Genomic DNA, 9,797 nt, shown 5'->3' on the forward strand with positions numbered 1-9,797 from the left:
CAGTCAATCGTGCTTTGCCTGGTTTGATCTATCTGAGACATTCGATAACTTAAGATAGATTTACTCGTCATTACATTGGCGCCGTCTATGGGAAAGAAAAACATCTTTTCACAACAATCATAGTTCAAAGCAGGTCTACACAACCGCCAAGGAGATCATCAAGATCCAACACCTCCACCTAGCTTGCCAATTGAAAATCTGGTCACTGTCGGATAATCAAGCACTACACCAGCCATGGTCACTACTGACCATCTCTCTATCGCCCTTCAGTAGATGCAACAACAGCTCCAACTGCAGATTCAGACCCCAATGCAAGCCATCATCCAAAAGTCGGATGCCCTCCAACCTCCTCCTTTGACGGATGCAACTCTGTCTAGGGTTAGCAGTCATGATCATACTGATAGACAACATAATTCAAGTACTGAAGATAACCGTTTGCGAGATTGAAATAAAAGCTCGGTGGAGAGCAGCCGCAAACTCAATACCACCGCTCAAATTTTGGGGATAAGCTTCTGAGAATTTTTTCAACAATCTTCTGATCTTGAATGGTGTCACCACAACTTTTGATTTGATTGACCATTTCCGCAACTCTTGAAAGATAGTCACACACACTTTCACTTTGAAAGATAAGTGAAGTATCAAAGATGGTGCTATGTATAGAGTTTAAGAACTTCAAATGCGGGGATTTGAAGAGTCTATGAGTGTAAATTACTCGAAATTTGAAGGGTCATCAGTTTGGGTCGGAATCGTTGTTTATGTTTATGCATACCTTCAATCTTCAATTAGGTCAATAAGATAAAAGGTCTATACAAGCTTGAGAAGGAGGAAACTAGCTAAGGATCATATATATATATATATATATATATATATATATATATATATATATATATATATATATATATTATACAGGGGTAAATATTGTCTTTCATTGGGACCTGATCGGACCTCTATTTTGAAGTCCTAATGACCTTTAATTAGGATGCTCTAAACTTATATGATGTATTTATGTTTAATTTAGTTAGTTTTACTCTTATAATTGTCTCTAATTGGTTTTGCAGAAAACAAGATTAAAGTGGCCAAATTGGATACATACTGGAGTAGTGGGAGTGCAAATAGAAGACTAATATGTTTGGACACCCTCCCTGGCTGTCCGAACAGAGCAAAGGGTGTCCAGACAATTTCAGTGCATATTTACAAGATAGAAGACAATTTGTGTAGACACCCTCCACAGGTTGTTCGAACATCCTCCATCGGTGTTCGGACACCTAAGGTAGATTTTGCCTATTTTATGAAAAAGGGTGTATGGACACCCTCTTGAGGTATCCAGACACCTGTCGTGGATCTGGAACTTCCAAAGCAATTTTTAAGGGTGTTTCAGGCAAAGCTTGATTTGTAAGGATAGATAAGTATTTTTACATGTAAAAAGAGGGCAAAAAACTGAAGATTTTATTTTTTCCCTTATTCAATTCCCTCTTGAACATATATCATCCTTGTAGTTTCTCCCTCTAGTTTTGCTAAGCTTCTTGTGATTTTGATTGTAAACATTGATTTTCTTCTATAAAATTGGTTGTTTATCTTCATTATGATGAGAGGCTAATTTCTCTTTTTAGTTTCTAGTTCCGAACGGTGGGTACGAGGTTTCGATTACTCAAGATATGCTTAAAGAGTCATAGCTTTTATCTCTCTTCTTTAATTTCGTTATAGTTGTGTAATTTTTTTCAATCCAAATCTTGTTTACTTTGGTCACAATTGCTTTTAAATGCTACCGAGTCATTCGGCTCATTTCATTTATTTGCTTTTATTTGCCATTCATATTTTAGTCTAGATAGTTGTTTGCATTCATCCATCTTCAAATTTACATATCGCTTCCTTGTGAATTCGATCTCGGTCTCATCAAGTTATTACTTGCTAACGACCCTACACTTAGGATAAGTACACACGCACTATTTGGTGTCGGTCAGGCCCCATTGTGTTGAATATAGAATAAACAAACGCGAGAGTACACTTTTAGAAATATATAAAGACTAGGGTGTAACCCGTGTGTTGCTGCGGGCCGGGTGACTTCAATTACTACGGATGAGTGAAAACATAATGTTCTTGCAAGTATTTTGCGAAACACCTTTAAGCATTATCGTGGAGCGAGTGCTTTCATGAAAACATAACTACAATAGCCGTTTATCAAACAAAAAAAAAAAAAGAACTCCAGTAGCCATATAGAAACATTGCACAAAGTTTTTTGTATTCGCCGTACGTGACAGTTAATATCTTCTTCAAATACAAAGATTAAGCCTTACAATGAGGTTGAGCCAAGTACTAGCATTACACTTACACTGGAGAGTTACTGGAAGCAAGCCATGATTTGTAAAATTTTTATAATGAGTTATCTAGGCCTTGAACCTTCATTAAATGTGGAGGATGTAGATAAGCCTGAGAAAAACAGAGATAGGAGATCAATTAGACAGAAAGTATCTTTTGGCATAAATAATCTCATTCTATTGCTACTTCTAAAATTGCTGCCAATTTTCATATTTTTGTAACAAAATTGAGATCATGATGATGTATGTTAGTCAACAGTTTATATGGTTCTGCTCTTGTATTCGTGGGCACTTTTAGTGGCTAATGGATACCATTATTAAGGTACCTGTTGAATAGCTAGTTCAAATAAGCAACAACTGTTGAAGATAAGATTTCCTTGTTGTCTTCTATCTAGCCATTCAGTTGATATTCAGTTGATCCGACTTGGAAATAACGGTTAGTTACTTTCTTAATCCAAGCACACATACATAGACAAAGGGAATGAAAGAGGCGATGGAAAGAATCCAGACCATATTCCTCAACACCCCAGTTGCATGAAACAATTGCTTGTTGATTAGAAGTCACCAAGACTAAGAGGGTGAGGCCTAGAAAATAAATACAAGGAACAACAGCGAGATGCCCAGACTTGTTTTAGCAAGCGAATCATATGTAAAAAACTATCATTCAGCTTGCTTTCTCGTCTATTACCATCCTCTATGCAGTCATAGAAGCAAACATCATCATAGGCATAATTTGCTTTAATGTATATAGTAGTGTCAGGGTAATGTATTTCAAAGCAAGTCTATTTGTGATTCATGGTCATATAGTTTCAGTTTCTACTCCAAATTGTCCATGTCCAAGGTGAGTAATGATAACTTTGTTAGGAACTCAAATCTTTGAATGAATTGAAGAAGTTGTCTGTTTTTCCATACTTCCTAGAAACTAAAACCAACACACAACTATTGAATTTCAAAAGAGTACTTCGGCCATAAAGTTTGACACATATAGACATGAAATACAAGTATACAACACACAAAACTTATGAGCAATAGAAATTATGTGCATATAGGTTGCACATGTTACTTGCCTTGAAAAAAACAACAAACAAACAGTAGGCACTACAGTAAAGCATTGTAAAACGAAGGCCTCTATGGCTCTATCAATAAAGCAACTTCGAGAATATTTTAATAAAGGTTAACAGAAAGTAGGAACCCTCGTAACGTCTTACCTTGAGCAACAGAAAAGTTCTAGATTCATCCTGCTCCAAATTCCATAAGCTTCTCATTTGGTTCTGTCATGCAGTTCAAGAAGAGTTCTAATACATTGATCTATCAAAAAACATAGATTGAATAAGTTTACAGCTTATTCAATCCCTCAATTAATAAATCCCAAATCATAAGCAATGGAATAACAAATCCCTCAATTGATCACTTGCTATAATAACTTTACCATATGGTAAAAGTGCTCAGAACTTAAGCAAATAGAATCCTTCAGAAACCTAAATGCACCTGCAGTACAAAGCAAAGTTGCAGGATGAAGCTGAGATAGATCACAACATTAGAAATTGATCACACGCGTAAACAAAAAAAAACCTTGCCATACATAAAGGCCAAAACAATTTTTAACCCCTAAAACCCCTAGAGAGACATCCGTGTGGAAGAACATTGGCCTGATCAAAGCCATAAAACTCACCAAGCGTTCATTATCTCACTTCTTCGGCTTTGCCAAACTCTGGATCTGAAGATCGGTGACACCAAGAATAATTTGCAGACGAATCGGACCTGTTAACCCAGTTGAGAGAGAGGAGGAAGAAAAGGAAGATGAAAAGGCTACAAGACAAATCGAGTAGAAGACGCCATTAACCCATAAAGAAAAGCAGATGCATGCACTAGAATCTTTCATCCAAAGGACGCCATCAACCCGTGAAGGAAAGGAGATGCACGCACCAAAGCCTTTTGTCTGTAGTGAGCCTTTTTTTGTTGGTAGTGGAATTCTATGAACGACATCAGATGAAAGGAGAGTAGAACGAATCCAATGGACTCGCCCTAAAAGAACTATACAGGCAGTCAAAAAAAGTAGAAAGCAACTCCTCGAGGGATAATGCAAAGCAATGGACTATCAAACAACATAGTGATGCATATCAAGCTACTGGTTGCCACAACTTCCTATGCTAAGGCTATATTGCAAGGCACATTCACATTTACATTCACACTAAAATAGGCAACAATCCCATAAAAACTAAATCCCAAACTTTAAAAAAAAAAATCTAATCAGAGAGTGAGGCTCGAAAAAAATATTAAATAGAAAACAAAGAATCAAGAGGGCATTACCAAGCTCAAATGATCGCAAATAGCTAAATAGAATTAACAATGCAATATGAAGAGTAAAAATTAAAACCCAAACTTCAAAAAGATCATCGAATCAGATAGGCTTACTCAATTTGTGCAAATAGCAGATTGATGGGGTTAATACCACTTTTGCACACCCAAAGACAGTCAATGTTCCAATTTGCACATCGTAGGTTAAAACGTTTCAATTTGGTCATTCAACGATTGAAAATGTGTCAATTCCATCATTTGGGTAGATTTTTCAAGTTTTGGGCAGTCAACCTGCCCATGTCGCAGGTTGATCGATCTAGGTGGAAAATAAATTTTTTTTCTCAAAAACAAAAGACAAATGCCACAATCAGAGTCATACATGTGTAATGAGACAAAAAAAATAATTTATATATTATCCACCTCAGAAAAAAATTTAAAAATATAAATTAATCAAGAAAAAATTTTCTTCTCCCCTTCCTAAACAGAACTCTGAAGGAATTTTCTTCTCCCCTCCCTTTGCCCACGGCAGTTCCCAACAACTACCATCACTACCCGCAACAGCAACCACCACCGCCAATACCACCAGTCCCTCCGTAAGCTTCCTGGTATTCCAACCAATTTCATTACCACCAATCTCTCATCAGATCAGAGCCAAGTATTCCCACCAATAATTAACGATTTCTTCTCAATACAGAAAACAAAAGGCAAGGTATTCAGTTTGGGTCCCGTCGCTGCACCCTCAAATCGAAAAAGTTCTTAGTCTTTTCATAGGCATGATGTATTGATTTCTTCCATCTGTCAAATTTCTTTTTGTGTTTATTTGTTTATCATATGGTGGTATGACAGCCATAAGCAGAGGCATGGGTATTCATATATACACGCTAATAGAGAGAGGAATAAGGCCAAATTAAGGGTATTAGAGAAGCGCAGGTGGGCTTCCACGGCGGCCTCCTCTTTGACTTAGGGTTAGAGAGCAAGGGAAGAGAGTGTGTAGGAGAAGGAAGACAAATGTATGGTTTGATTTCTGACATCTGTTATTTCATTTGAGAAAAAAAAATTATTTTCCACCTAGATCGGTCAACCTACCACATGGGAAAGTTGACTGCCCAAAACTTAAAAAATCTGCCCAAATGACCGAATTGGCACATTTTCATCTGTGGATGATTAAATTGAAACGTTTTAAACTACGGTGTCCAAATTGGAACATTGACTATCTTTGGGTGTGCAAAAGTGGTATTAACCCCAAATTGATGCATATCAAGCTACTGATTGCTACAATCTCCTATGCTCAAGCTTTATTCAGATCCACAGTGGAATTGCAATGAGTGCAAGCATCTCCCCAACCTTTGGCTTTAACAAATCCCAATATGATATCAGCATACTTATTTGAGGGTAAAAATACTAAAATCCAAGGCCCCTACATGTCAGTTCCCATTCTCATTTGTAGACTTCCAGTCATCTTTTAAACCTCAATTGAAAATCTCTCAATGGAGGGGCACAAAGCTACAAGTACAGTTTCACTATTCTAAAAGCAACACGATAAATTGAAAATTAAAATATAGATAAAATTACAAAGAGACGAATCTATAGTGACAACACCTGCTAATTAACTTTGATCTCGCGTGTAAAATTTGATATAAAACTCGCTAATTGAAGCTAAGTTTAGCATTATTAAGCATATATACGAAATAAAGAAGGTATACCAACATAGTACAAATTTACAATTGAAGCTAAGTTTAGGGCCTGATTGTTGTATACCATGAGTCCTCTCTGAGTATATATCATCATAACACAGAAAGCTTTTCATTGCCCTGCAGTAAAACATGTCTCATGAATTAGTAACCGACGATAATAATTAGCCGACACTGATCAACGGTAGTCAATAAATTGTTAGTTCTAATACTTGGTTACAATGATCATTATAAAATTTGTGACCCAAAGCTATGACAGATAATCAATTTGGATTCTTTAGCAAATAATTAAGGAGCAGCCTAGTAATTGGCTCTTTGCTGGAAGCTGCCGTCTTGCAAACACAAAAAATATTTCATAAACTGAGATGCAAAACTTCTGCTCTTATCGCGGGAGCTCGAAAAAACCATTAGAAGCTAAGATCAAATAAGTCTACATAGTGAACAATTCCATCATCATTGAGTAATAGTGTCAATTTGCAATCAACAGTCTGAAGTTAAGACATGATCAAAATTTCAAAAAAATAAAACTAAAATATAAAATACCTTTTCAGCAATACAAGCAGCAACATGAAGCTGTCTGTTTATGTCCTCCACACTGTTCTCTAATAGAAATTTAGAGATTTAGAAATCTACAACTTCCAATTTCATTGAGATTATAATGTAATTCCAAGGATTACCACTTCTTCCATTAACAGAAACTTGAGATATTATTCACATGAAAGCTGAGATCCTTTCTACTGTTCAAAGAGCAAACAAAGATGCATAAAGGCAGAAGAAAATGTAGGGAAGCCACATAAAACTTATTAAAAAAAAAAAAGGTTAGCACTTGACAGGCTCGGGAACAAAGCTTAAATCTTCAAGAGGACTACCTTGGACATAACGATGGACCAAATTGGCTGTCTAGCTATCAACAATGCAAAAATAAAAGATGAAGTCAATAGCATGTCATATAAATTTAATTTTTATGTTCTTTTATTCTTTTGTTGTTTCCTTTACGCCATTTCCCACAATTTTCCAAGAGAAGAAATAGAGTTAAAGCCCATCGTTATTAAAAATTTCATAATCCAAAACTTCAGGAGTGTCGTAACCGGGGTCACGACGTGGACCGGCAATGAAAGAATGAAAAATGTTTAGAGTCGCCACCAATTGATTTAAGTGCAATTGGACACTAAAAATGGTCTACGAACCAGAGAATAGGTAAGGGGGTCTATTGAGTGTGGGGAAGGTGTTAGGCACCCCACAACTCCCTAAAAGGTTACCTAGATTGATCTATGTGCTTTTTCTTGAAAAATTGTTAGTCCAATATAAATGATATTTTGATTTGAAAAGATAACATAATTAAAGCATAGCCAGGAGCTGAATGTCATCAAGTCCTCCTCCTAATTAACTTCAATTTAGTTACCATTATGTTTTCGAGTACAAATGATACCTTAATTTGAAGAGATAACATAATTAAAGCCTAGGCTGGAGCTGAATGTCATCAAGTCCTCCTCCTAATGAACTTTAATCTAGGTATCTAGTAAATTAATTTATCATTGTGTTTAGAAATACAAATGACACTTTAATTTGAAAAGATAACATAATTAAAGCCTAGGCAGGAGCTGAATGTCATCAAGTCCTCCTCCTAATGAACTTTAATTTAGGTATCTAGTAAATTAAATTACCATTTACATTTGTTTAAATAAGGATAACACAATTAAAGTCTAGGCAAGAGCTGAATGTCATCAAGTCCTCCTCCTAATTGACTTTAATGTAGTATCAATTAATTTGTTTTTGTGAAAAGTTGGTAAAGACGTGGTTGTTGAATTGACGGATTTGCAGAAAATGATCTATGCATACAATTCTAATATACATTATAAACATGCATCCTAACTAATAACCCCTAACATGCATACTAATCAATTTAAATATGCATAAATATAAATTACACTACTCTACACTATTTTCATTATTTTTCCACTATCCTATTACATGGCTTACATTTACAAGCATATACATGCCAAATAAAAATAAGACAAAAAATATATACAAATAATAAAATATAAAGGTAAAAATACAAATATAAATATGGCCTATGAAGCCCATTAACTGCTCAAACCCAGTCTCATCTCCAAATGAACTCTCCGACCCAAGTCAAGTTACCTCTCGGCCCAAGTAGTCCACTCGGTCCAAACCCAACATCAAACACAAAAAATAAGGGGGGGTTAAAATGGTGCTCAAATATCATAGAAACTCAAATCAAATTAGGCCCATATATATTATAGATATATAACCACCTATACAAATATGCAAAATGGTATATATTCATATACAAACACATATACAATATACACACACACACACTGTATATAGATACACGCACACCACATATATGTACATATACCCACCATGCATATATATATGCACGCACACTGCACATATCATATATATATATATACATCCCATATATATATACACGCATACTGCACATATAAACATAAATATTCTGAACCAAAAAAAACTATACAGCAGATTCCTAATGTTGCCAGGGATTGAACAAAACAAAACATATATACAAAACATCAAATATCAAATATACTCAAACCGAACATGAAAAAAAACAACATATACACTAAGTATATTAGCATACCATATTGACTGATTATGAACAAATCAAATCCAGATCCAGTATTGCAAAACCAAGTCCAAATCCAGTACTAGTACTACCGATTATCATTCTATATAGAACTTGATAATTACAAGACCAAATCCGGCACAAGACCAGCAAATTAACTACAACTAGCAGGGTAAAAACAGGGAATAACCTCAATCAATCATTAGCAACATCGAACAAAACAAAAACCCACATCATGAACAAGATTTATGAACAAAGGGTTTGAGCAATAACAATGACATATTAGCAACGAGTCCAGACAAACACATAAAAATGAAACCAGATTTGAATTAAGGTATTTGAGTCATTACCTTCTCAAAGAAATGGAAATGGAGAAGATGAAACCCCTTTTCTCTTTTTCCTCTTTTCTTTGTATTGTTTTGTCGTTACCCTCCTTCCTTTCCACCTCTCAATCACTCAAAACCCTTCTTCTTATCTCTTGACTTTTTCTTCTCTCTTTCTCTCCTCTGTTTTTCTTTTTCTTCCTTTCTTCACTTCGGCTGCCCTCCTCCTTTTCTTTCTCTCACGCCACCTTTCTTTCTCTCCTTTTTTTTTCTTCCTTTCTGCGGCTCCCACTCCCTTTTTTCTTGTTGTGCGGCTGCTTCCCCCTTACAAAAATCTCTCACTTATCTTTATATAATGACCACATAAAACCCTACTTTCTCTTTTTACCAAAACGTTCCCACAAACCCTACTTCTTCTCTCCTTAAAAATACTAAGAAACTAATATTTTGGTATTTTTCAATGTTTTTTTGCAAAACCTAAAAAGGAGTCACCTTTCCTTTTTTAAGGTTTTATTTATTATTTATTTAATTTTCCTATTTTTTATATATTTTCTAG

The 9,797-nt window shown here is 35.4% G+C and overlaps 1 long non-coding RNA gene across 2 annotated transcripts; it reads right to left on the minus strand.

The window, feature by feature from the left end:
- Positions 1–2,212: 2,212 nt before the first annotated feature.
- On the minus strand, positions 2,213–4,388 carry LOC120013060. Of its 2 annotated transcripts, XR_005471357.1 has the most exons (5): positions 3,988–4,388; positions 3,745–3,803; positions 3,524–3,623; positions 2,826–2,900; positions 2,213–2,427 (listed from the first exon to the last, which is right to left on the minus strand). It is a non-coding gene; the product is annotated as an uncharacterized LOC120013060 (long non-coding RNA). The 2 variants fall into 2 exon arrangements; XR_005471356.1 differs by lacking the exon at positions 2,826–2,900 and having other exon boundaries at positions 3,988–4,360.
- Positions 4,389–9,797: the final 5,409 nt, after the last annotated feature.

The sequence above is a fragment of the Tripterygium wilfordii genome, chromosome 1 (genome assembly GCF_013401445.1).
Source record: "Tripterygium wilfordii isolate XIE 37 chromosome 1, ASM1340144v1, whole genome shotgun sequence".
In the NCBI taxonomy this organism is placed as follows: Eukaryota; Viridiplantae; Streptophyta; class Magnoliopsida; order Celastrales; family Celastraceae; genus Tripterygium; species Tripterygium wilfordii.